This window comes from Suricata suricatta, chromosome 2 (assembly GCF_006229205.1).
Source record: "Suricata suricatta isolate VVHF042 chromosome 2, meerkat_22Aug2017_6uvM2_HiC, whole genome shotgun sequence".
In the NCBI taxonomy this organism is placed as follows: Eukaryota; Metazoa; Chordata; class Mammalia; order Carnivora; family Herpestidae; genus Suricata; species Suricata suricatta.
This window is the reverse complement of record NC_043701.1, coordinates 113,168,571-113,195,324: the sequence shown is the minus strand read 5'-3', so window position 1 is coordinate 113,195,324 and position 26,754 is coordinate 113,168,571. Positions and strand designations below refer to the sequence as shown.

The 26,754-nt window shown below is 44.4% G+C and overlaps 1 protein-coding gene across 3 annotated transcripts in view; it reads left to right on the top strand.

The window, feature by feature from the left end:
• The first annotated feature begins 456 nt into the window (after nucleotides 1–456).
• STAMBPL1 (STAM binding protein like 1) overlaps nucleotides 457–26,754 on the top strand; it is a 57,418-nt gene continuing 31,120 nt past the window's right edge. The window contains exon 1 of one of the 3 annotated variants that reach the window (XM_029931684.1): nucleotides 457–553. The gene's annotated coding sequence lies outside the window, so the exon portion shown is untranslated. Of the gene's footprint in view, nucleotides 554–6,648; nucleotides 6,712–9,405; nucleotides 9,646–26,754 lie in introns of those variants that run through there. The other 2 variants (XM_029931686.1, XM_029931685.1) reach the window with 2 other exon arrangements.

The following is a 26,754-nucleotide window of genomic DNA, read 5'->3' as shown; positions in this document are numbered from 1 at the left end:
TCGGGGTCTGCCGGTGAGTGGCCGCGCGCGCGTGTGTGAGTGTGAGCGCGCCCCGGCACGCGCGGGGGTGCACGCGGGGCGCAGGTACCCGCGGGTCCCTCTCCCGGGCACGCTTGGCTGGGAGCAAGCGCGCTATGCCGGGGCTCACTTCCTTCCTGCCGGTCCTGTGCGCGGCCCGTGGGGGTTACTTTCACCTTGACCTGGGAGGCAGGAAGCGGTGGCTCCCGGTGGCGGGGCGGGACTCTGGCGGTGACCTGTGCGCGTGTGCTTCTCATTCCGACTCGGGGTGCAGCCTTGGGGAGGGCGCCGGCTTGCCGGAGGGCCACCGCGCTGCCCCGGGGGTGCGCGGCGTGGGGGCTGGAAAAGCAGACCCCGACCCACCCCTGCAGGGCGAGTGGGGCGCCTTCCTAGATGATGTTGACTTTTATGCCATTTTCCCCTCCCCTGAATAATTCAAGCCTTCACCGAAAGCTCTAAGAAGTGGATTGTCAACTGGAACGTCATTTTCCCCAACTCTCTAAAACAGCCCACACTGCTGACCCCAGAGCCTAAGGTGCTATAATTACTGGCGCGGGGCGGGGGGGGGGGGGGGTTAGTTGTTTAAGTGACTTAGGAAACAGAAGCTGATCAACAGGATTGAAAAAAGTCTTCTATCTGGTTGGCAGTGGGGGTGGGTTGGGGACGGCTTTCTGGAAATCAGTGTCTGATGTAAGACAAACATCTTTCAAGTAAGCTCCAGTGAGCACACTGCTTTCCAAACATCCTGCTAATCTCGGAGAATGAATGAAGTCCTAGGTTTTAAGGCGTGTCCAAGACGATCCTGCATATCACTACAGGGTGCTGATTTACGGTCTCGTGATTCAAGGCCCTGTCAAGGTCAATATGACAGACTGGTTCCAACAGTTAAATTACACCTGGATGTTTGATTTCCTGTTCCAAGGAGGGGGAGGAGTAGTGTTTTTTTTTTTAATAGTTGTTTTACAGAGATTGAGCCACTGTGTTCTGTTTCTTTTCATGCCTGGTTTTGGTTGTCAATCTTATATTTGTAGGATGGATGTTCAATTAAACTTGAAAAGTGTGCTGCGGGATTGTTTTGTACTAGGCGTTGTGCAAGAACGCTCGAAATATCTATGTTTCTTTTTCATACGAGTTAGTGTCTTTGAGAAAGAGGCTCCTTGAACGTTTGCTCTATTAAGTGTCTTCATTCAAAGTCACGAAATGTTATTGGAAACCTAGAAAACGGACTGGCTGCTTGTGCCTGTCCAAGTACATATACAGCACGTTGCTGGCCCCTTGGAATATACTTTAACTATGATTTATGTATCGGCCGATTCTGGGGAATTTTTAGAAGACATGTGTTTTCTTATACTCCTTTGTAAAATACAATATGCACCATTCAAATTACCAGGCAGAAGATTTTAGTCCTTTATTCATATTGCCAACTTTGGGGCTAGTTTCTTGCCTACTTTTGTACCTTTTTCATAGGACTGATTACCAGTGAGAGTCTTGGAGGGAGAGAGGACAGAACCTTGGCCCCAAGGTATGCTCCGAATAGAGGCTTCCAAACTCTGGGATTAGCTCCTGAGAAGGCCGATAAAAATAGTTAAAGGATTGTTAATATCAGCTGTGTCTTTTTACTTTCAGCGCGGAGGACTTAACGGACACAGCTGGGTCATATTCCTCCGTTAAGGACTGTTCCCAAGCCAATTTACTGCTGCAATCCAGGAAGTGAGGTTGTCTTTTACAGGGAAGAAAAGCCTGGTGATTCTTGCTCAAAATATGAGAGGGTAGAAGGAATGTGAGACGTGCCCCCCAAATTACGGCAGCCTACCTAGAATACCTTTATAAATCAGATACATTTTAATCCACTGCGTTTGTGATTCTGTCCAACGCTAGAATTTTTTCTCAACCCTGTGAGAGATTTGTAAGTAACTTCAGTTGAAACGATGAGAATGACTCATGGTCATCCTTGAGAATATTTGAATCAGCTTTTGGTCCCCAAGGCTAATGGATTGCAGCTGCTAAATAACTATTTGTTACATGAGTAACAATTCTAAAATGTTTATCTTCCCAATTTAACTACATCGTTACCTCTTCTGGTTTGGATTCTTTTTAGCCATAACTTGGTATGAATTACTAATCATTTCATCCACCTGAAGTCCAGTTGATACATTCATCTAAGAAGACTGACTTCCTCAACCAAAGGAACAGTAAGAAACCCTCCAAAACAAAACAAAAGCAAACAGGACTGTATTTGTATTTGTACCCGTTGACTTGCTCACTCCAGCTCTCTGAACATGGCAGTTGTCCGGTTGGACATGTGAGTGTACATTCAGGATTCCTGAGTTGACATCAGAATGTTCAACTCTGGAATGATCCTGATGTAGCTACATCTAGACGTGGCTTTTGTCAGAAATTATTTGCACTTCTAAGCAAATCAAACGAACTTCTAGTACAATCCTGGGCCTCCTCATGCTACGTGGAAAAGCCAGCTGCTACTCAGCAAGTTGCTAAGTCTTCAAAGCACATATTGTTTGATTTTTTACATTTTAAATGAAACCCATGTTATGTTTGCCCACTGATGTTGTTGCCTTAGACACATTCATTCAGACTGCTGGTTACCTAGTAACTTACGTTTATTAAAAGCAGCCCCTTGATATAGTACCAATAATTCATATGTTTTGATTTGCGCTAGTTAGCCTTTCAAGGTCCTCTTGGAAATGGGTGCATTGTATGATTTTGAATATTTATATAGTGTTATACCTTTTTTTTTTTTAAATAGTTCTGACTTTCCATCCTCAATCACTGGAGGTTTACTCTGTGGTTCATGATCTAATTTCAGGATGAAAGATTAGAAAGCTGTCTGAAATTTGCCAGGATATTAACATTCTAGTACATATTAGTAGTGGAAATTTTCTCCTTCATAGCCTTCCCTTTATGTCTTTCAATCATGCTTGTTTTATTCTGAACAATCAGAGAAGAGCCTTAACCATTTAATTTTTTTTTCTGTTGGATTGTGTTCAAAATAAATGCATAAAATCAAAACATGGCTTATCACTGTTTTAAAGTGACCTAAAACACTGCTATTCTCTGCTTAATGAAACGTGGCCATTCTCATTAAGTAGTTGTTCGGTAAGTAGGCACTTGAGTACTTGAACAAGAGTTAAAGGCTGTTCCTGCCACGTCTTAGGAAGGCCCTTGAGAGCCAAGGGGTGCAGTGTTGATTGGATGAGGTAGCCAATTCAAGGGAGGTTCCCTGAAAGGAGTAAGTGATGAAACTATTCTTTCAGAAGAGTATTTGGCACTTGAGTATCCGGCACGTGAGTGGATTCGTTGAAGAAGGGGGTGAGGCTGGAATCTAGGGTCAGGTAATGGCTACCTGACGGTGGTGAAGCATCCCAGTGACACTGAGTGGGGAGGGGGAGAATCTCAGGCAGTCAGACCTCATCACGTGCAAGAGGGCTGGCGAAACCAGGCACCAGTGCGGCCACTCATTTCTTCCACATCCAGCTGGTCACAGCATCCTTTCCTGCCGAGCCCTGGTGCAACCTCAGAATCATACAAACATCTGGCATATATTTATTAATAAATATTGGTTATTGAATATGTGCTATATTCCAGACACTGGACAAAACCTTAAGGTGCGTTATCTCAGGGACGATAGAGTAGTTAGACACATGAATTCTTTTTGCTATTTATTAGCTGTGTGTCCTTGGGCGAGTCACCAATGACTCTGAGCCTCTACTTCTTCATTTCTCAATTGGGATATCAGTTTCTGTCTCATAAGGTTTGGGACAGGGTTAAGTAGGTGTAAGTGAAAAGTGTTTAGAAGTTTCTGGCACCAGGCTAAGTGCTACATGTGCTGCTGTTATTATTAATTCATAAAACAACCTTACACAATAGGTATCATTTTGCAGATTAAAAAATGGAGGTACAGAGGGCTAGGAAATTGCCCAGGTTCACAGGCTGCTAAGTGATAGAGCTGGGGGTGACACCCAGACAGTGACTCCGGTGCCTGCTTTCCTAATGTGTGTGTGGCTGTCTCCTGTAACCCACACTAGGAGCTGGGATACTGCGGGGGGCGGGGAAAGTGGGGGCTTCCCATGGACACCAGGGGTTCCAATCATTTCCATTGTGGAATTTACCATCTTTAAAAGAAAACTAATACCTAGATTGTTGTGCAAAATATTTGCTAGTTTTCCTTGATGTTTTGGTATTTTGCAAATTGTGTTTTTCATTAAGTTCTTTTGTATATTTAAATTTTTTTAATATTTATTTTTGAGAGACAGAGTATGAGCAGGAGAGAGAGAGAGAAGGAGACAGAATCCAAAGCAGGCTCCAGACTCTGAGCTGTCAGCACAGAGCTCCATGGGGGACTTGAACTCATGAACCATGAGACTATGACCTGAGCCCAAGCCAGACACTCAACTGAATGAGCCACCCAGGTGCCCCTTAAGTTCTTTAAGAAGTGTTTCAATTTGTGTTTTCACCTGTGCTTAAAAAATAGGTTATTTTTGTTTCTAACAGTTAACATATGCATTGTGTATTCATTTGTTACATCTCCTTATATTCAGTGATTATTTGCTGGAGGCAGAGAGGATAGTTCTCCCTAATGAATGCATGGTATGCTATAGTGCATACATTATATATTTACATAATGCATAATGTGATACTGTGCATTTGTATAATATAGGATATATAAGCTTTCTATAATGTATATAGTATATGTATCATATAATATGTATTACATACACCTGTATATGTCATATAATATATACTATGTAATACATTATATTAGGGAGACACACAGTATATAAGGAGTCACTGGGCATAAGGAGAGATGTTATAGGCGTGCCTGGTAGTTCAGTTGGTTGAGCGTCTGACTCTTGGTTTCGGCTCAGGTCAGGAATCGAGTCCCACATCAGGCTCTGTGCTGGTGAGCCTGCTTGGGATTCACTCTCACTCTCTTTCTTTCTCTCTCTCTTTGCTCTTCCCCTGCTCATACTCTCTCACTCTTTCAAAATAAATAAATAAACAAAAAAAAAAAAAAAGGAGAGATGAGGGGTGCCTGGGTGGCTCAGTTGGTTAGGTGTCTGACTTCGGCTCAGGTCATGATATCCCAGTCCACGAGTTTGAGCCCTGTGTCAGGCTCTATGCTGACAGCTCAGAGCCTGGAGCCTGCTTCAGATTCTGTGTCTCCTTCTCTCTCTGTCTCAAATATAAGTAAACATTAAAAAAAAAGGGAGAGATGTTACAAATGAGTATGTGTACATTGTATTATTGGGCAAATACCAGCAGCCTGGACCTCTTCTATGCCGCTCACCTCTCTCTAAACTCCCGGGGTCTTGTCTTCCATTTGTGAGCCACAGGGATGTTATGATGACATTTCATAACCATTTTTTATTCAGAATATTTCATAGAATAGCAGCAAAGTGATTTTAGCTGTTTTTTTCACTTATTGAAGTTATTATGTCTAATTAGAAGAGGCCAGATTTTAATTATAGGTGGGAAGACTACCATAGCAACAAAGAATAAAAAAATCCATAATTCCTCCAGAGCTACTTTAGGATAGAATATGTCATCACTGATTTGAACATGTTACCATTACATTAGTCCCTGTAGTTCTTTTTGTTCTGATAAATAACTTTCAGAAATCTGTAACTGGCATTTTTTTTTTCATAGGGAGGCAAAAACTGTCCTTAGTCTTGTATAAAGTTAACAGGTACTATTTCGTTGGGGAAATTTTTTAAATCTCATCTTAAAAGATATTGACTGTGTCCTTTGAGTTAATTTTTTGTATAAATTATACATTATTTTACTCAAATTCAATTATTTTAAAGTGACTGTTTTTAATTTTTTTTAATATTTGTCCATTTTTGAGAGAGAGAGAGAGAGGGAGGGAGAGAGAGACATAGTGCAAGCACGAGAAGGGCAGAGAGAGGGAGACACAGAATCTGAAGCAGGCTCCAGGCTCTGAGCTGTCAGCACAGAGCCCAAAGCAGGCCTTGAACTCACAAACCAGGAGATCATGACCTATGCTGAAATTGGATGCTTAACTGACTGAGCCACCCAGGTGCCCCTAAAGCAACTATTTTTAAATTTTGTGAATTTAAACCTGATTTTGAAAAAACAAGATGGTGTTTCTCACAGGCCACCACCTGTGGTCTTGGTGAACCCTGAAGGCTTAAGGGCCTGGGTTGATTCCTGGGAGCCCGCCCGCGGGGTTGGGAGGAGGAACCCGCTCACTTGTACTCTGTTTCTGACCACACTTCCTGCTGATGTGTGTCTAGCATCCCAGGCTGGTGTGAATCAGGCAGCCCATCCTTCCGCTTTGAGTAGCCTGGGTTGTCACCATGCCCAAAAGATGCCAAGCAAGGTGTGAGGTTGAACGAGATGCTTCCTGGCCCTGTTCCCAGGGGGGAGTCAGGGCACATGAGAGAAACATCTTCTAAATTAAAAAAGAAAACCTCATTAAGGATGAAAGAGTTTGAGTTTTGGCAGAGTTGGTGTTTAACTGTATAAACCTCTGCCATACTTTTGTTGCAGTGGTTTCAAGAAACGGAAGCAAAGATCCCACTCACGCTCATACAAGAGGTAACTGTAGAGGGCCCGTCAGGATTGCTCATTTTGATTGTCTGACTTGATGACTTTCTGGATCATCTGGAAACAGGAGGCCAGTGGTGACCCATGATGAACCCTTCCTGGCTCGGGGTGAGCAATGCCAGCCTCTTCTGCCCTTGCCGGTGCTCAGAAACCCACCCGGTGTGGGCCCTTACGAGAGTCAGCTCTTTAGATGTGAGTGGCTCAGGTGGTAACCGGCTGCGCACTTGTTAAAGGCAGAAAGAAAACTGTAATGAGTAATAGCGATTATGGTTAAATTCAGCTCCTCTAAGGACCATGTGATTTTATTCATCCTGCTGCTGGAACCATAGATTTCTTGTACCAGAAATGTGCATTTCCACCACCAAGAAGGCATGGAGACAGGTCTTTATGCCTGTGGGTTCATGCTTCAGTCTTCAAGTTCTTTTTTGAGTCTGTCATGAAAGGCCATTATAGGGGCGCCTGGGTGGCTCAGTTGGTTGAGCGTCCGACTTCAGCTCAGGTCATGATCTCATGGTTTGTGGGTTCAAGCCCCACATCAGGCTCTGTGCTGACAGCTCAGAGCCTGGAGCCTGCTTTGGATTCTGTGTCTCTTTCTCTCTCTGCCCCTCCCTTGTTCACACCCTGTCTCTCTCTGTCTCTCAAAAATAAATAAATGTAAAAAAATTTTTTTAATAAAAAAATTTTTTAAAGGCCAGTATATGAACTATTCCACAGTCGTCTTTAACAGGAGAAACAAATAGACATGATGGGTGGAATGAAGTTAGAAAAGAGAGGCCTGAAATAAGCCCTTTCCTGTAAAAATGGGGCAGAGAAACTGCTCACTGAATCTATATTGTACTTCAAGCAAAGAAAACAAAATGAAAAAGATGGAAATCACTTGGAATCCTTACTGGGTGTGAAGCTCTGTTTTCCTGATTCATGAAAAACCCAAGAAATTAAAATATAGGTTTTAAAAAGAGAAAGAGAGCATGAGTAGGGGAGAGCCAGAGAGCGAGAGGGAGGGAGAGAATTGCAAGCAGGTGCCACACTGTCAGGAAAGAGCCTGATGCAGGGCTCAAACTCATGGATCATGAGATCTTGACCTGAGCCGAAATCAAGAGTTGGATGCTTAACCGACTGAGCCACTCAGGAGCTCCGAAAGTATAGGTTTTACAGGAAATGTAGGGGCCCTCAAATGCCTCTCAGTCTGTTAAGCCTCCAACTTCTGCTCAGGTCATGATCTTGCAGTTCGTTAGTTTAAGCCCCACGTCAAGTTCTGTGCTGACAGCTCGGAACCTGGAGCCTGCTTCAGATTCTGTGTCTCCTTCTCTCTCTGCCCCTCCCCTACTCATGATCTGTCTCTGTCTCCCAAAAATGAATAAACATTAAAAAAATTTTTTTAAGAGAAGAAAGAAATGTAGATGGCCATCGCATTCTTACAGCATAAAGGCAGTTTTTCTTTCAGCAAGTATAACATTATTGAAAGACTTAGGTGAATAACTATGATGATGCTTCTCAAACTGGTGTCCAAAAACCAAAATGTTCTCCACCCCACAGACTCTTATTCAATAAGTTTGGGGGGAGGGCAGAAAGCCTTCATTTCAACAACCTTTCCAGAGTGTTCTGAGGCAGCTGGTCAATAAAGCACACTTTGGGAGGAAAAAAACCCACTAAAGACCTAGATCTAATTTCATTTTCAGATTTGGGTTTTTATTTTTAAGTAATAATGTATACAGTAAGCTGCCTTGGAGTTTTATAATGGTGCTATATACTCTGTTTCATTGTCTTGTCCGTACCAGTTTTTTTAATGTTTATTTATTAGTGTTTTGATAGGGGGGGGGAGAGAGAGAGAGAGAGAGAGAGAGAGAGAGAGAGAGAATATCCCAAGCAGGCTCCACGTTGTCAGCATAGAACCCATCATGGGGCTTGATCCCTCAAACCGTGAGATCATGACCTGAGCTAAAATCAAGAGTCTCTTAAGCGACTGAGGCAGCAAGGCGCCCCTCATACCGGTTTTGTGATGGATGGAATCAGAAAACCAGAGTTGGCAGGAATGTTTGGACCAAGGGTCGCATGTCCTGAATGGCAGGTGTTGGGTGAGGCAGAGAGGGTTTCATCGAAAAGGGAAGTAGGGGGAGACATACCCTGGGAGGCAGTGGGAAACAAAGTCTGTTTATGTTCGTGCACGGGAGAAGGGACCAGATCTCTGGCCCTGAAGGGCCTCCATGGAGGAGTGTTTAGACCTCTTCTGATATGCACTAGCTTACCAGTGTGCAGTGTCCAGCAGGGGACCGACCTGATGTGCATGGGACACACAGTACCCAGTCCAGAAACAGAGGGTTAAGGAAGAGGTGGACGAAGCGAGCTGGTTTGTCACCATAAAGGCATAAGGGAGGGAGCAGGGGTGAGCCCTTGGGACCTTGAATTTGGCAGAACTCACACTGAAGATGTCTGCTAGAAATTTCTCTAACGGTGTTTCTGAAGGTCTATAGCCAGTCCCTTGCTCTTTCCAGCAACTGCATGTTACGTGTGTAACTGTAAGGCCACCCGGCCCGGCCATCAGGCCGGACCAGTTCTTCTGGATTTAAAAAGTCTCTGCATAACCACAACTACCACTACCTTAACAACACTGAGAAGGAAGACAGACACGAGTAAGCTCTGACTTATTTCTGGAGAAACTGACTCAGAGAGAAATTTGCCCAAATGCACACATCTGGGAAGTGGCAGGGCCAGGAGTAAAATCTGGAGCTCCTCAACATTTACAGACTTCACCAAAGTGTAAGTTGTCTGATTATGAAGTGACATCTCCTTGTAACAGACTGTGCGGAGATGAACGAATTGACTGTGCAAAGTCCTTCAGGATCCCATCATTGAGAGAACAGCCTGAGAAAAATTCAGTGTAGCGTGGTCAGACTTTTTTCCTGTAAATGCCTGTATCCATCAACGACCTATGTTTGAGTATTACAAGGACAGATCATACTGTCTATGTCACTCTACAACTTGCTTCCTCCCCCCCTACTTAATCTACACTTCGGACATCTTCCTGGCTCCGTGCACATAGATGTAAGTCTTTTCTCATGGCTTTGTCAACTCCAGATATTCTTTATTTTAAGTAAGTGGCTATTTTTACTTCCTAAATTTTCATATTCTTTAACCATGCTGCAATGAGAGAGAGAGGGAGGGAGGGGTGTGTATGTATGTGTGTGTGTGTGTGTGTGTGTGTGTGTGTGTGTGTGTGTGGTATATTATTTGGTCTAAGGGGAAATCTTAGAATTGGAATTGCTTGGTTAACAGGAATGCATGATAAAAATTGTCACTTTTTCCTCCGGTCTTCATCAGTATTTAGTCTGATCAATCATGAAAATGTTATGAATCAAATAAATGAAGATGTCTTGTTCAAATCTGTAGTTTCTTCATTATCAGTGAATGAAGCATTTTTCACATTACTTAGTGTCCGTGTTTCTCTGATGACTTGTTCATTCCATGTTCCTGTTGTTATTTGGATCTTTCCCTCCTTCTTACTGTTCTGCACATGCTTCTTGTGGAATTAACGGATGTTGCAGGGTCACAGGGGTCGCAAATTATTTTCCTCCTTTCCAAGGGATTGTTAAGGTAATAACTGAACCTGAAAAACAATATTTAAAAAAATTTTTTTAATGTTTTTTATTTATTTTTGAGACAGAGAGAGACAGCACGAGGAGGTGAGGGTCAGAGAGAGAGGGATACAGAATCTGAAGCAGGCTCCAGGCTCTGAGCTAGCTGTCAGCACAGAGCCCGATGCAGGGCTCGAACCCACGAACCGTGAGATCATGACCTGAGCCGAAGCCGGAAGCCCAACCGACTGAGCCACCCAGGTGCCCCTAAAAAAACATTATTTAAAAATAATGTCTGACTTCCAAAAAATTGCAACAATATAATACATGGAATTTCTGTATGTTCTGTAGCCGCTTTCCCCCAATACGAAACCCTTTCATAATCACAGTAGTTGGCAAACTGGGAAGTAATACCGTCACATTGCTCTTGTCTAACGCACAGATCTCAGCTGGCGTTGCTCCAACAGCCTTCTGGCCCAGGAGCCCCTGCAGCACCGTATTCTCTTTCAATCTGAAACAGTTCCTCAGTCTTTAATCATTGTGACACTTTTTAAGAGTGATAGCTTATTGTTTTATGGAATATCCCAGCATTTGTGTGGGTGTGACATTTCTTTGTGAGTGTGTGTGTGTGTGTGTGTGTGTGTGTAGTGGCAGATAGGCTGTGGAATTCAGGAACCATGAAGACTCAGGGTGACTATTTCCACATTTCACCAGGTTTTGTGCAATTGATGAGATGTGGGTACTGTTCGTTGAGGTGGGGGAGAAGTTTACCCCGTGCAAGTCAGAGTCACCGCGGTCTCCAGTTCCCGGCAATGTCAGCATGCACAATATTTTTGCCTATTTTTGTACTTCAGTATGTCCACTTAACTCCTAAGGTCTATAGCTCTTCCTCAGAATCCTCCCAATAACTATTTATTCTCCAATCTTCTTACCGCTCAGCCCGGACTTGGGGTACCTCATCCAGAGTTGCATATCATCCCATGGGCTGCCTTTTGCTCTCCTCTGGAACTTTATCCATTGCTGCCAGACTTTCTTCTTTCACTTTTACTGAAGGGTAACTGGCAGAGATTTCTTTCATTTAATAAGTCTATCCTATATGCCTAGTTTGGACAGATCACCTTATTGGGCAGAGTTGCGAGTTATTTAAGAAATGAAGCATAATCGAAGGGTTTCAGGGCCATTTTGCCTAGTGGTAAAAAGCAACCGTAGCCTGGTCTTAATCCTTACAAAAAATTAATTCCACACAGGTCAAAGGTATTTATTCAAAAATACCCAATCAGAAAAATGCTGGAAGAAAAGATTGGCAGACATATTGAAAAAAATTTTTTTGTTGTCAGTGAGTTTGAAGACCTTCTAAAAAATGATGAAAAACCCAGACCCCATAAAGACTAAAATTTAAATTTTTTTTGTACAAAAATTAACCTTCAACCAAAAACACCACATAAACTAATAAATGTAGAAGGAAGGATGGAAATAGAAAAGTCACCATTTTCAAACACCACAGTAATCTCTGTTTCAGTCAAGAATCATCTTTGGATGCTAAAATTAGTGGGCAGACATGTATTCGTATACTCTCTAACTCCCTACAAGATACTTTATTTATTCTCTTAATTTATTACTTAAGTTTTTAAATTTACATCCAAGTTAGTTAGCATATAGAGCAACAATGATTTCAGGAATCAGTTCCTTAATGCCCCTTGCCCATTTAGCCCATCCCCCTTCCACACTACATGATACTTTATAATTACAAAGGGGAAAATGGTATCTTCACCGGGAAGAAGCCTGGTAGGCATCACTTAACCAAGAGATCAAAGTTCACATCACACATAATGGGGCAAATTGATGCAAATTGATGCCAACTGATGCCTCCTGATGCATTGAGGAAGACACACAGTCATTTCTGAGGCAGCTTTTGTCAAAAAAAAAATGCATAACTCTCTGTTTCCTGTATTCAGTCTTTGTAGCAGCTTCCGCAGTTACCACACCTCTCTGCCTCACCCCTGCCACCAGCAGAATGTTAGTGTGGTAAGATCGGATGTTATCTCTTTAGTCATCATTGTATCACTAGTTCCTAGCACAGACTATTGGTTTATAAATAATCCTGTACAAATGCATGAGGGAATTTACTTGGAGCCAGCGATATTTGTGGAAAAGATGCCTTTAGCCTTGGAACATAGTGAGAAATCCCAGTTGAATGTCTCAGTAGAAATGGATGGAAGACATTTGAAGACACGGTGGTAAAATTCACCTTAAGCTTCAGTTTGAGTCATGAAAGAAATATGCCCTATGGAATAAAGGTATATTCACAGAAAAGAGGGAAGATGAACAGTTGAGAGGCCTGGTGAGAAAAGGCGTAGGGGAACTTTCCAGAGGCCCAGGCTGGGGCTGGTTCTACAGTAGGGAATATTCAGCTGATGAAGGGCAGGCTCTCAAGAGGGTATTTGTAACTGTCTTCGAGTAGTTTTATCTGTTTTTAATGTGCATCAAGGTCTGCTGGGCTGTTTGACAAAAACAGATCTATGGGGCGCTTTTCTCAGAAATTCTGACTTGGTGGGATCTAGAAGTCTGTTTCTTATGACAACCACACCCCTCCTCTACCGAGTAATATGGTGCAGGTGGGCCAGGAACCACACTCAGGAAACTTTACGCCAAGGTAGGGAGGTGTCAGCTACAGGACAAGAAGATAGGAAGGGAGTGAGTGGCGAGCAAACAGGGCCTTACTAACAACTTTGGCAGCACAGGTGGGGGTGGGGGTGGGGGTAGGGAGCTCTTGAAGATTTTTAAATGGACTGCCTGAAAAAGCTATGGAGGGGAAGGACTCAGCCTGTTTTGCTTGTGTGCACTGCCTGGAAGAGATTGTCTGGTGCAAAACCAAAAAATGTGATTGCCGTTCTCTGCAAGGGCGCATAGAACGGTTACAATTGCTGTGGTCAGGGAGCATCCGGAGATGGGCTCTTTGAGAAATATTGCAGCCGGCATAGCTTTTGAGTAGTAGTGCTGGGCTCCATTCATCTTGGTCAAGTACTGCCCTGAGGAAAATTATGAAAATTAAATAAAACTGATTAATCATGCCCAAGGACTGACCTTATCTCTGAGCCTCAGGCAACTGGCGGGCAAGAAAATGATGTTGTTTTTATAATGTATTCTGACTCATTACGCTTCATGAATTATATAACTCCTGGATGGTATTATTCTGTTCCAAGCTTATTGCGGCAAATAAAGGAAGTATGTGAAAATATACATTAAAGTTTAGTGGCTTAGGGATGGCCTATTTTTAGAATGCATCATTTCCAGGAAATCTTAGACTCTCAACAGCAGAAAAACAAAATTTGCATGCTCGTATGGATTTAAGATGACGAAATAATTGAGTACAGATCGTGAATTTCTCCCTGACCCTCAGATTCATTTTCTAAATGAATTCGAAATGTTTTATGATGCATATTAATTGGATCAGCTCATTAAGGAGAAAAAATAAAGAATCCTAAATTAGAACATTTATGAGCATATGAAATGCCTTTTAATACCACAATTTAGAACTTATATTAAAAACCAGCAAATATTTTGAATTGAACTGTGTCTTGGTACAATAATTATGTATTTGAATTTCTAAACTACATCTTCCAGGTGGTTGGTCCACAGACACCCAATCATTCTGCCTAAAAGACAAGTGAGGGGAATGAATGCCCTTTTATTTCTTTGGCAGAGAGAAGATTGTGAATTAAAGATCTGTGATGCTGAACTGAAATTTCATTTCTTTTTTCTTTCAATGCTTAAATACATTTATTGAAAAATCATAAAACATAGAAAACAAGGAACTATCCTCAAGAAGTTAGAAATGGTGTATTCTAAACATGGTGAATGGAATAAAATCATAAAACAAGAAATTAATAAAACAAGGTTGTGAGGATAAATCAAGCCCAAAGCTGATTCTTTGAAAACATCAGTGAAAGCCTCATTTCTGACAATATTAACCCAAAAAGAAAGAAGAAAACCCACCAATAATTAACATTAGGAATGAAAAAAGAGCCCTAACCACAGAACCATTAATAATTTAAAACATCTCAAGAGAATACCATCTGCATTTGAGACACAGATAAAGTGGGAAAAAATTAGAAAACTCGAATTACTAACATTGACTCGAGGAGAAAGTAAAAAACCGGAATATTCCCAATAACCATTAAAAAAATCCAATAAGGCAATTAGAAGTTTCCCCCCAGATACCCCAGCTGCCCCCACACCACCAACCACCTCCATATATATTCCCTGATCAGATGACTCAAAGGCATGAGATTTCATGTCTGCCGTGAATCCTATCATTCTTATCCATGCCCCAAGGATTTGACCTTCCCCTGATTTCACTGTCAACCATCAGATGCTATTTGAGCCTGAACTCAGGAACCCTACGCACCTAGTTCCGAGTCCCTGCTCTGCAGCTGGCTCACGTCCCTTACCTGTTCTGGGCTCTTGTTTCCTAGTCCGTCACTTGGAGATGATGGTGGCCCTTTGTTGACACCAAGCATCATGCTCTGTGTTCTACAGGCATCAGCTCATCTTTCCTCCTCGGCAGCTTTTTCCTTTGTTACTGTTCCCAACCCCACTTCTCAGTCTGAGAAGCTGTGGTCTTGTAGTGAGTGATTGGAGCCAGAATTTGAACCCAGTGGTCTGACCCTGGTGGTGAGTCTCTCAATTCAGCTGCACCTTCCCTGTGAAGGCTCCAGAGAGGGTTAAGATCTGGTGTGTTAGCGCAGCATTCCAGTTAACCAGGGAAGGGAAGCTTTCTGTTACTGGTGCTTACTATGATAATGATAGCTCTTTTGCTGTATTAAAGGTGACGTATAGTCCTAGAGTCATACTTCACCTGCCCAGAGCTCAGCTTGCTCTTGGCTGTGAAAGGAAAAAAAAGAGTAAGAAAATGCTCTCTGTGCAGCCTGTTTGGAAATCACGTAGCACATTCACTGTAATCAGCGTATCATTCACTCTATATATAGATCTCCCTTGAGATCCCTGTCCAGTCTACACTTTAACGTTACAAGTGAGTTTAAATTATTTTATTAGTGATCTACGACTAGAAGGACAGAAAGACTGGGGTGCCTGAAGGCTCAGTTGGTTTTAAGTGTTCAACTCTTGGTTTCAGCCCAGGTCATGATCTCAAGATTCATGAGTTCAAGCCCCACACTGGGCTCTGTGCTGACAGCGGGGAGCCTGTTTGGGATTCTCTCTCCCTCTTTCTCTATCCCTCCCCTGCTTGTGATCTTTCTCTTTCTTTCTCAAAAGCAAATAAACATAGTAAAATAAAATAAAAGGACAGAAATACTGAGATCAGAGAAGTTAAATAAAGAAGTTCTTTTTAAATTCATTCTCTGAACAAGTGCAAATTAGAAATGGAGTGAAGCATTGCCCTTGGTAGGTACATTGAAATAAGGTGGAATCATCAACAGTTAAATAATATTTATATTTTAATCAAAGAAGAATGTAATATCATGGAGATCTTGCCTTCAAAACTGGTTAGATCTCACAAACTTCTACTATTACTATTATTTTTTAAATGTAAAAAAAAAATGTTTATATCTGAAAGAGAGAGACAGAGCATGAGCAGGGGAAGGGCAGAGAGAGAGGGAGACCCAGAATCCGAAGCAGGCTCCAGGCTCTGAGCTGTCAGCACAGAGCCCAAAAGGGGGCTCGAACTCAGGAACTGTGAGATCATGACCTGAGCCAAAGTTGGACGCTTAACCGACTGAGCCACCAGGTGCCCCTACTATTATTATTTTAGTGACTCAGAATCACTACTTTGCCGTCACATTTACATAGCTGGCGAGTTCATTACGTTGCCAGAGGACCCCTACATGAGTTAGGCAGCGGCTACAGAATCCCAGAGTGCCTTCAACCATGGCACTTACACCTGACATGCTGTCAGTTCAGAGGAGAGCTGCTGCAGCTCTGCAGTCACCGAAGCAGGCTCATTCCCCTCCTTGGGATCCTCTACCCACCCACAGCTTCTTGGGCACAACTCCTGCATTGCAAGAAACAAGCTGCATTTCACATCTCGCATGCGGACACATGCCCAGCCGATGAAACGTCACGTATTTTCCAGAATGTCTCCTGGTATTAGGAAAATCTCGCTCAAAATCCTCCTAACTAAATTACCCCTTTTGGTCCCATTGTTCAAGATTTGGTCACTCCCCAGCCAGCCAAGCCCTGCGTGCAAAGGACACTGGGAAGGGAAGATGTCTCATGAGGTTAGGCCCCGCTGGCAAGGAAGACGTGGGGGTGGGGTGAGGGGCAGGTAGCTGCCTGGGAGATCACTGACAGAGTCTGTCGGAAACTAATTACAATGAAGCAAGCCGTTCAGCATCAGTCATTGCTGATGTCTGTAATAATAGAAATCAACACTGAAAGACAGAAGCAGTGAACCTCACTTCTCCGAGCACCCGGTGTGAAGGGACTGATTTTCTCTCATGTTTCCACTGTGCGTTGTAATGGAACTTTTATTTGTTACTGATGTATTACCTCGCATATATCTTATATGCTTAAGCTTCTTCTGGATTAGCGTTCTTCCCTTCCATTTCAGAGAGGAAGATAAAACACACAAAAAGATGTCACAGCCCTCCCGACTCATAAGTGGCGGAAGCTCGATTCTCCTACTGGTGTCTTTGGCCCCAAAGCCTGAGCTGTTGGTGCTAAAGGTGACCAAGCATGCCATTCTGGCATCGGGATAGTAATGATATGGCACTATGAGAAATAATTACTTTACGACCCAGGGGAGACTTGATAGCTTTCAAGGTTGCCTAGACTTACCTTGAAGTAATTTCAAACATGCGTCGGGAGTGGTGATTTGTTTAATAACCTTTCCTGTAGCAACCGCATTCTTGCTGATTGATCTAATCTAAAGCCTGAACTCAGAATGTCCTTCCCTCTAGGGATGAGAGACAAATGCCTAGTCGGTTCTCCCAGACGGTACTTACAAGTAGAGGGAAAACATGCAACAAAATGTATTTCTACTTTTCTTAATGAGTTTCATATTCATCTTATCAGTGTTGTAGGTACCCTCAAATAGGTACCCTCTTATTTGTTCAGCACATTTACTTGATCAAGCATAGTTCTGATTGGCAGATATGCACAGATGAGGATAAAAGAATCATAGTAATCTTTGGCTTCCAGGTCTGGAATTTGTATATATTTTGAAATGGACAGCATTGTGGTCATTGTGTTCCTCAAGCAGGTCCCAATCTCTAAGAACGTGACTTGGAGACGCTTCCACCAGCCTCCGTCATTTGAGGCATGTGAGTGACACTTTGCCTCCTTTTATTTAAATCAAATTATGACACTGCCGCTCAAGGCCGAGGTTATGGTCCTTTCCTTTATTTGTCTCCACCAAACCCCGTGTGCCATGTTGTTCCTGAGGAGCGTGAACTCTAGCCCAGTGGGGACAAGAAAGGCTGCTGGTGGACCAGCTGGGAGTGAGGGTCGGGGGGGGCGGGTGGCACGGGGCGCTCTAGCCTCCCTCCCCACGCCGGCGGGATGCTTCTGCTTTCCAGCTCACACCATGGCCCTCTGGTCGCCAGGTGTGCTCCAGAGAACATGGCGCCCTCGGGAACCTGCCTCGCCAGCTCCTGTGTGTGCCGGGCCTCTAAGGAGACCGTTCACTGCTTGGTGGACTCCTCTGGATTCTGGAAAATATGGTTTTGTGTGTGATAGTGGGTCAGAATTCTCAGCTTAGCCACCGAAAATGGTATTTAAAAAAAAAGAAAGAAAAGGAAAGTTCAGGGATTTGAAATGTCACAAAATAAACACTGTGCTACATCAGATGTCTTTTTCTTCATGCTTGGCAATACTTGTTGCTGGTTTTTTCTTTTTTAATGTTTGTCTATTTATTTATTTATGTTTATTTATTTTGAGAAAGAGAGAGAGTGTGTGTACAAGTGGAGGAGGGGCAGAGAGAGAAGTTATCCAGAGAGAATTCCAGACAGGCTCCCCTATCAGCACCCAGTCGATGCGGAGCTTGAACCCATGAACAGTAAGATCATGACCTGAACTGAAATCAGAAATCAAGAGTTGGACGCTTAACTGACCTCTTATTTATTTATTTTGAGAGAGGAAGAGAGAAGGAGCAAGGGAGCGGCAGAGAGAGAAGGAGAAAGAGAACCCCAAGCAGGTTCCACATCAGCACAGAGCCCTGACGTTGGGGGCGGGGGGGGGGGGGGGGGGGGGGCTCCATCCCACGAACTGTGAGATCTTGACCTGAGCTGAAATCAAGAGTCAGATCCTTAGCCGACTGAGCCCCCCAGGTGCCCCTGTTGCTGGTTGTTAATTCAAAGGCAGATTTGTGGGCTGCCTCTGCACTGTGGTGGGGAACTTGGAACTTGGTGACATGGAATGGGGACCCAAAGTCAAAAGGACTCTGCTCTTGGGCTGTAAAACTGTGTGAACATAGGGAGAGTAAACTCAGAACCTCAGAGCTGCACAGTGCCACCTTGGAGAGGCTTTCTGCCCCTCGCAGGCCACCCTCTTTCCATCGCGTCTGCCTTGGGCAAGGTTGGGAGTTGTTGGTTGGCTCCAGCAGGTCCTCATCTGCCGGCCTGCTGGGCCAGGAGTTGGCCTTAATGCGTTCAGTGTAAATAGGTACGGTGTCGACCAGTTCCCCAAGCCCTTGTGTGCCAGGATTCACGGGAAGAACACACCCCCGTATTCCTCTTTTAAAAAGTCATTTGAAGAGAAAAACGGTGCATCTTTGGAGGTGACAGCCAGGAAGGGGGCTGGGGGTGCAGGCAAACAGACAGGGAAGCAGATAGAACTCTTGAGGGGTGCAGAGTGGGGTAAGTGGGTCTCTGGCCTGTGTTTCGGAGGTCATCAAGTCGCAGGAAGGTGGGCTCCCCTTGGGGGCAGAGGTGTCAGTTTGGGCTGGAAGCAGTCTTATCTGATGAGTGTGCAGTCAGCTGGGGGCCATCATGAGCCCGGCTGTGGACGAGGGAGGTGAGCCTGGGATGGGGTGCAGTCCAGGAAGGACGCCGGGCAAGGGGATGGTGCAGCCATGGCTCCCCACCCCCTACCAGGCCAGCACCAAAGGCTGCACCTGCCCGGGTGCCCCTCGAGCTTCCACTTCCCAAGGGAGCCTCCGTGCTCCCTTACTGGTGTGTGATGGTGAGGACTTTCCATCTGCTTCAGCGTCCTCTGTGTCTTGTTCCCAGTTCTTTGTGATACTCCAAGTTGCAGTGCATGACTTCCTTGTAGCACCTGTGGTCATCTGCCCAGCTTCCCTCCATGGTGGCCGGAAGGTGAGAGGCTGGACAGCATGGTGTGGCCAACGTCTGCCTGCCTCCTGTGCTGTCATCATGCAGGTCACTGCCTTCCCCCAAGTGCCGTCTGCTTCTGGCTATGACACTTCAGTTGTTTGCCTGTCCTAATGTCCTAAGGTCCTCAGCAGAGACTCAACATTCTCCTGGCTTGACGCACTGTCACCCTCTTCCTGTGTCATCAAGACACCATGACCTCCACCCTAGATTCCTGCAGCGACCCCCTCACTGACCGCCTGCTTCTTCCCTTGCACACCCAGGGGGCTTTTTAACTTTATAATGCTGGGGTGCCTGGGGGCCTCAGTCAGCTAAGCATCCGACTTTGGCTCAGGTCATGATCTCAAGGTTGGTGGGTTCAGGTTCAAGCCCTGCATAGGGCTTTGTGCTGACAGCTCGGAGCCTGGAGCCTGTCTTCTGATTCTGTGTCTCCCCCTCTCTCTCCCCCTTCCCCACTCATGCTCTCTCTCTCTCTCTCAAAAATAAACATTAAAAATTTTTTAAAAAACCACTTCTAAAAACTAGTAAAATAAAGTTATGATGCCATTTATATCACTCCTTTGCTGAACTTTCTGAAAAGCTTCCGATTTCACTCCAAGCAAGAGCAGGAGTGGATATGGAGACCTACACCCCTCCTCACCTTCCTCGCCCCTCTGGTTTCATTTCCTTAGTCTCCTCTCTGCTTCAGCTAGCTGCTTTCTTGCTTTCTCTCAAGCATGCTGATGCTTCTACCTCAGGGCCTTTGCACCGTCTCTTCTCTCCTCTTCCTCACCTCCTTCACGCCCTTGCTTCATTTTTGGATTCAGAGTGAGACCTCCCTTGAAAAATCCCACTTCACACTGCTGTCTGCTGCCCAGCCAACCACTCCACAAGGCTCCTGTTTCCAAAAGTATGTGTTACTTTTTAACTTACTATACAATTAATGTAAGTGGTTTATTATTTATTTTTTATTAAAATTTTTAAAAATTTTTTATTTATCTTTGAGAGAGAGAGAGAGAGAGAGAGAGAGAGAGACAGCATGAGCAGGGGAGGATCAGAGAGAGAGGGAGACACAGGATCCAAAGACAGGCTCCAGGCTCTGAGCTGTCAGCACAGAGCCTGACGCAGGGCTCAAACCCATGAACCATGAAATCATGACCTGAGCTGAAGTCAGATGCTTAGCTGACTAAGCCACCCAGGTGTCCCAAGAGGTTTATTATTTATCTCTCTCCCCCAGCCAGAATGTAAACTCCATGAAGGGCAGGAATCTTTGCCAGTTTTGATTAGGTGTCACATGCCAAGAACAATGCCTCATACATCCTAGATGGTCAGTGGATGTTTGTTGAATGAATGAATGATTGAATTAATGAATGGGCATGTATTAAGAGAATTGAATGAGCTACTTATGTGTTCTTGAAGGCTGGTGCATTTGGGGGGCATATTTTAGCACAGATTTAAAGCCAAGTATTTACTTTTGTTAGACCTGGGAATGCGATGGGGTCTATACTGTAAACTTTAAGAGAATTGCTTCTTCATTCACTCAACAAATATGTATTTGTAGCAGGCACTGTTCTAAACTTAGAACAGAAGATAAAAACAAATAAATGTCCGAGGTACTGGGTCTAGTGATGCCAGATCCTCTGATACTTAATGTTTAAGAGAAGCTGAAACCTGAATTTTTATAAGAAATCTCCCAATTTTTAACTATTGATAATTAACTTAAAAATTGTTTACCATAACAACCAAAGGAAACATTTATAACAATCAAATTGCCTTTGGGGCTGTAGCTTATACTGTCTGTTAGCATGAGGGACATACTAACAGAAGGCTCGGATGCTCTAGAACCTTCTGGACTGGTACGAGGGCTCTCACAGGCTGGGCAGGATTTGGGTGAGCTGTGGGGACAGGAGGAGGAAGGGGGATGGTTTCTGCGACTCCCTGTAGCGAGGCCGGAGGTGTGGAGGCAGGACGGTGGGTCGAGGAGGGGCATGGTGGAGTGTGTTCCCACATCCTGGCTGCGCACAGTCTCCCCCAGGCTGGGCTGAATCATCCTTTCCAGGTAAAACACCCGCATCTGTCAGGACACTGCTCCAGCTGCCCACACACAGAAACAGGATTGCACAAGAAGGAAGTTGTCTCTGGCAAGTGTCTGAGCGTGACCCAGCCAGAGGGCTCCTGCTCCCTTCTGGCTTTGCCAGGGCCCCTGCTCCTGATGGGGGCGGCTCACGGGCCCGCCTTGCAGCCAGCAGGAGGGGCGGGAGCCGGTGGCCAAGGACGCGTCCCTTCCTCTGGATCCAGATGGTGATCCCAGCACTTCTGGTCACACCCCATTGGCAGGGCTTGGGGACATGGCCACATCGAAGGCCAAGACAGGCTGGAAAATGTAGACTTTCCCTGGGTGGCCATACATCAGCTAAAAATTATACTTTTCTATTAGAAAAAGACAGTGGACATCACTGGTACCAAGCAGTGGGTGGCGTTTCTCTAGGTCTCTGTGAAGTCAGGCCCCTCTGACTGTGCCCTCTGTTTTTTTTTTTTTTTAATATTTCCTTATTTTTTATTTATTTTCCATTTGAGAGAAAGAAAGAGAATAGATGGGGAAGCGGCAGAGGGAGAGAGAATCTTGAGAGAGAGAGAGACAGAGAGAATCACGCTCAGGATGGAGCCCGATGTGGGGCTTGATCCCATGACTTTGGGATCATGACCTGAGTCAAAATCAAGAGTTGGACACTTAACCCACGGAGCCACCAAGGTGCCCCCATGCCCTCAGTTTTTCAATTATTTTAATAGGACTCCAGGAGCACAAGTAGTTCTCCTCTTTTAAATTCTTCAGGCCCACTATATTTCGGTTAGACTGGAGTAGCCTGGTGAGGTTTGGATTTCATCTTGTGTGTTCACATGGTTGATCTGGAGCCGAAGTTTCCAAACTTCTTGGTTCTAAGATCCTGTGGCACTCTTAAAAATTACCAAGGATACCGAAAAGCTTTGTGTATGTGGGCCATATGGATTCAGATTTACCATATTGAAAATTAAAACAGACATTGACAGGAATATGCAAATAAGTATTCCATCCACTTACACCTGTGAGTAATGGCCATGGGGCAAATAATGTTTTCCTGACATTATGAAAATAATATTGACCTTGCACATCCCTTCAAAGGACGTTGGGGACCCTGGACTGCATTTTGACAGCCCTTTCTCTAGAGAACACAACCTGACTCTGCTGACCTGGGTAGTTGTTTGTACTGAAATTGGTAAGCACTAGGATTAGAGATGAAACAGTAAATGAAGACCAGACCACTGCCACTGAGTAGTGACTGGTCCAAAAGAAAACATGTTGACTGAGTGGTCTATAAACTTATTTCATCTTAGATTTGAAGGGAGTTGGTTTCTAGTTATGAATTAGAAATAAATTTTCACGTGGGACTTAATAGTGAACAGTTTCCGTCTCTGGCAAGTGAATACATTTTGACATTTAAGATCTAGTGAATTAAACGTTTGATACATTCAGAAGCTCATTACGGAGAAGTTGGTTTGAGTTTGGTGCACACTGAGCATTGTTTTTGGCCACTCAGCCCTGAATCTACCTTTTCTTTGTTTTTTTTGTTTTCTTTAATATAGTTTATTGTCAAGATGGCTAACATACAGTGTGTACAGTGAGCTCTTGGTTTTGGGGGTAGATTCCCATGATTCCTTGCTTACAAACAGCACCCAGTGCTCCTCCTAACAGGTGCCCTCCTCCATGCCCAAGACCCAATTTCCCCTCTCCCGCGCCCCCATCCACCTTCAGTTTGTTCTCTGTATTTAAGAGTCTCTTGTGGTTTGCCTACCTCCCCCTCTGTTGTAACTATTCTTTTCCCCTTCCCTTCCCCCTGTTCTTCTGTTCAGTTTCTCAGGATCCACATATGAGTGAAAACATATGGTATCTGTCTTTCTCTGACTGACTCATTTCACTCAGTGTAGTACTTTCCAGTTCCATCCATGTTGCTGCAAATGGCAGGATTTCATTCTTTCTCACTGCCAAGTAATATTCCATTGTATATATAAACCACATCTTCCTTATCCACTGAATCTGTCTCCCAGTGGGATCCAGCTCTCTCACTCCTATGGAAAGGTAAAGTGCCAGATGTCTGTGTTTTCTGGTGTCGGGCTGTAGGCCTGTCACCCAGGCACCTCCATCCCTTACTTTGCAGCAGAAATAGGCCACAGGTAGCAATTCGTGACCAGCCCACCTACTTTCCAGGGCAGCGGTGGGTGGTGATGCCGGAAGCCACGGACTTCTCCCCATCACACCAGTGCTGCCCAGTGATTTGTGATCAGGTCCCTGGGCACGGAGCCTCCAAGCCCTGGTTATCTGGCCTCCCTGAGAATTTGTGATCTTTACATTATCCTGTGACTTCAAGAGTCTGTGCCTTTGCTTGCAGCTAAGAACCCTGCTTGCTGCTTCGCAAATCCTGTCTCAAAATACTGTTTGGAAATCTCATGAATCAGATATACCTGGGCCCCATCCTAACAATCAGTGCCTATTGGTGAGCTTAAAACTGATGGGTTCAGAATCCTTGTGGGTAAATTCTAGGAATCTGCATTTTAAAAAGTTCTTTTAATGTTTATTGATTTTTTGAGAGAGAGAGAGAGAGAGAGAGAGAGAGAGAGAGAGGGAGAAAGCACGAGTGGGAGAGGGGCAGAGTGAGAAGGAGACAGAATCTGAAGCAGGCTTCAGGCTTTGAGCTGTCAGCACAGAGCCCAATGCAGGGCTCAAACCCACCAACCATGAGATCATGACCTGATGCTTAACCCACTGAACCTCCCAGGCCCCCTAGGAATCTGCATTTTTAAACAAGCTTCAGGTTTACATAACTTTTAGGTACAGTAAAGTTTAAGAACTGCTGTGCTAATGTTTTTAACTGTTAAAATTATTTGTTCTCCGTTTACAGATCTGAGTAACCCCTAAAAAATATTCTAGGTTTTTGCAAGTCCCTAGTCAATGACTAACTAGCATTTTCTTGTCCCCTTCCCTCCCTTCCTCCCACCCAGCCCCCAATTCCCCATAAGCCTTTTTGTTTTGTTTCTTTAACTCTTTTCATGTTTTTCTTCGTCCCTCCCTGCTTTCCTTCCTTCTTTCCTTTTTATTTCTTTCTTTCTCCCTCTCTTTCTTTCTTCTTTCCATCCTTCCATCCTTTCTACCTCCTTCCTTCCCTCCCTCCTCTCTTCCTTTCTTTCTTTCTTTCTTTCTTTCTTTCTTTCTTTCTTTCTTTCTTTCTTTCTTTCCTTCTTTCCTTCTTTCTTTCTTGGTTTATTTCTTCTCACTGAGGATGGGTAATTCCCTGAATGGGGCTGCCTACATTCAGTGCCACCAGAATTAGTTAGGGTTTTACACGACACTTAGCCCTCTCCCGGCTATCTCTCTCCCGGCAGTCTCTCTCCTGGCCGACTGTCTTCCGGCTGTCTCTCTCCCCGTCTCTCTGTTCTGCAATCTCAGATCTCAGTGTTACTCCAGGCATCACTGGAGAGAATGAAGGGGAAACATTAGAACCTGCCAACCTGACTTTCCTTGAAAGATTTCTTGGGCAAGGATTCAGGCCAGAACAAAAGGACAGGAGGGTTGAATGATCTAGGTCTGAGATTTCTAGAATTACAGAATGCTCTAATCTGAATGAATATAGGTTAAGCCCCTCATATCATAAATGAGGAACTGCAGAAAAGACCCATGTCCAGCATCACATAGATGATTAGTGGAGTAAATGGTCAAAATAAATTTAGAAGTGGGAGGTGGTGATGCATTGCCTGACCTACAGCAGCACAAAAAAGAAGGAGACTAGTATTCATTGAGGGACTTTGAACTTGAGCCCATTCACGTAACATCTCTGAGCCTGTTTCCACAACTGCAAAATAAAGATTCTAATAATAGCTAACACTTTATAATATTGACTGTGTGCTAAGCACTCCCCCAAGCACTTTCTATGCCAACTCATGAAATCCTTGTCACCACTCTATGACATAGGTCAGCTTATTTCCCCCACTGTCAGTTTGCACAAAAAGGCTGTAAAACTTACGTGCAGTCGCGTATCTCCTGCTTTACACATCACCACAAGCTTCGTGGCTTGCGACAACATATATTTATCACCTCAGAGTTTTGTGGGTCTGGAGGCTGGGCACTGCAGACCTGGGTCCTCTGTTTAGGGTATGACAGGGCAGGACTGGAGTTGCTGACCGGGGTAAGGACCTCATCTGAGGCTCCAGGTGCTCTTCCAAACTCACATGGTCCTGGTGCTCTGGTCCTTAGGGCAACTGAGTCTTCAAGGTCAGCAGGAGAAGATCTCTCGCTTTGAAAGGTTTTACCTGATTAGGCCAGGCCCACCCAGATACACTTTCTTTGGCTTAACTGAATGCCAACTGGTTAGATGTCTTAATATATCTGGCAAATCTCTTCATCCTTGCCATGTAACATAACATAAATATGGGAGCAGTATTCCATCCCCTTTGCTGTGTTCTGTTGATTAGAAGTTAGTTATAGGTGTCATCCACACTGAAGCAGGGGGATCCCACAATCCCATGGATACCAGAGGGCAGGAGTCACAGAGTTGTCACAGTTCCACCTTCCAAAGCTTAGCTTAGGCCCAGACTGACTGCACATGTAGGAGTCCATGGCTCCAGTGTCCATGCTCTTAGCTCTTAAGACCCTTGGTAGAAAGACCCTTTTTTAACCATGGAGTCCTAAGTAAGAAAACACCCAGGGGCACCTGGGTGGTTCAGTTGGTTAAGTGTCTGACTCTTGACTTCAGCTCAGGTCAAGATCTCATGATTCGTGGGATTGAGCTCTGTGCTGATAGTGAGGAGCCTGTTTGGGATTCTCTGTCTCCCCCTCTCACTCATTGCTCCTCCCCTACATGTGTGCCAGTTCTCTTTCTTTCAAAAATAAACAAACATAAAAAAAAAAGAAAGAAAAGAAAACACTTAGAAGATACACCAGGTGCTAAGCTATAACTAATCCTCTTCACACTCCCACTTTTAGAGGAAGGTCAGCTTTTTAAACATTTATTCATTTTTGAGTGGCAGAGGGAGACAGAACATGAGTGGGGGGCGGGGAGCCGAGAGAGAGAGAGAGAGAGAGAGAGAGAGAGAGAGAGAGAGAGAGAGGGAAAAACAGAATCCTAAGCAAGTTCCAGGCTCTGAGCTGTCAGCACAGAGCCCGACTCGGGGCTCAAACGCACAAACATGAGATCATGACCTGAGCTGAAGTCAGACGCTTAATCGACCGAGCCCCCCAGGCGCCCCGAGGAAGGTCTGCTTGAAAAGCAGCCATAACAACCTGC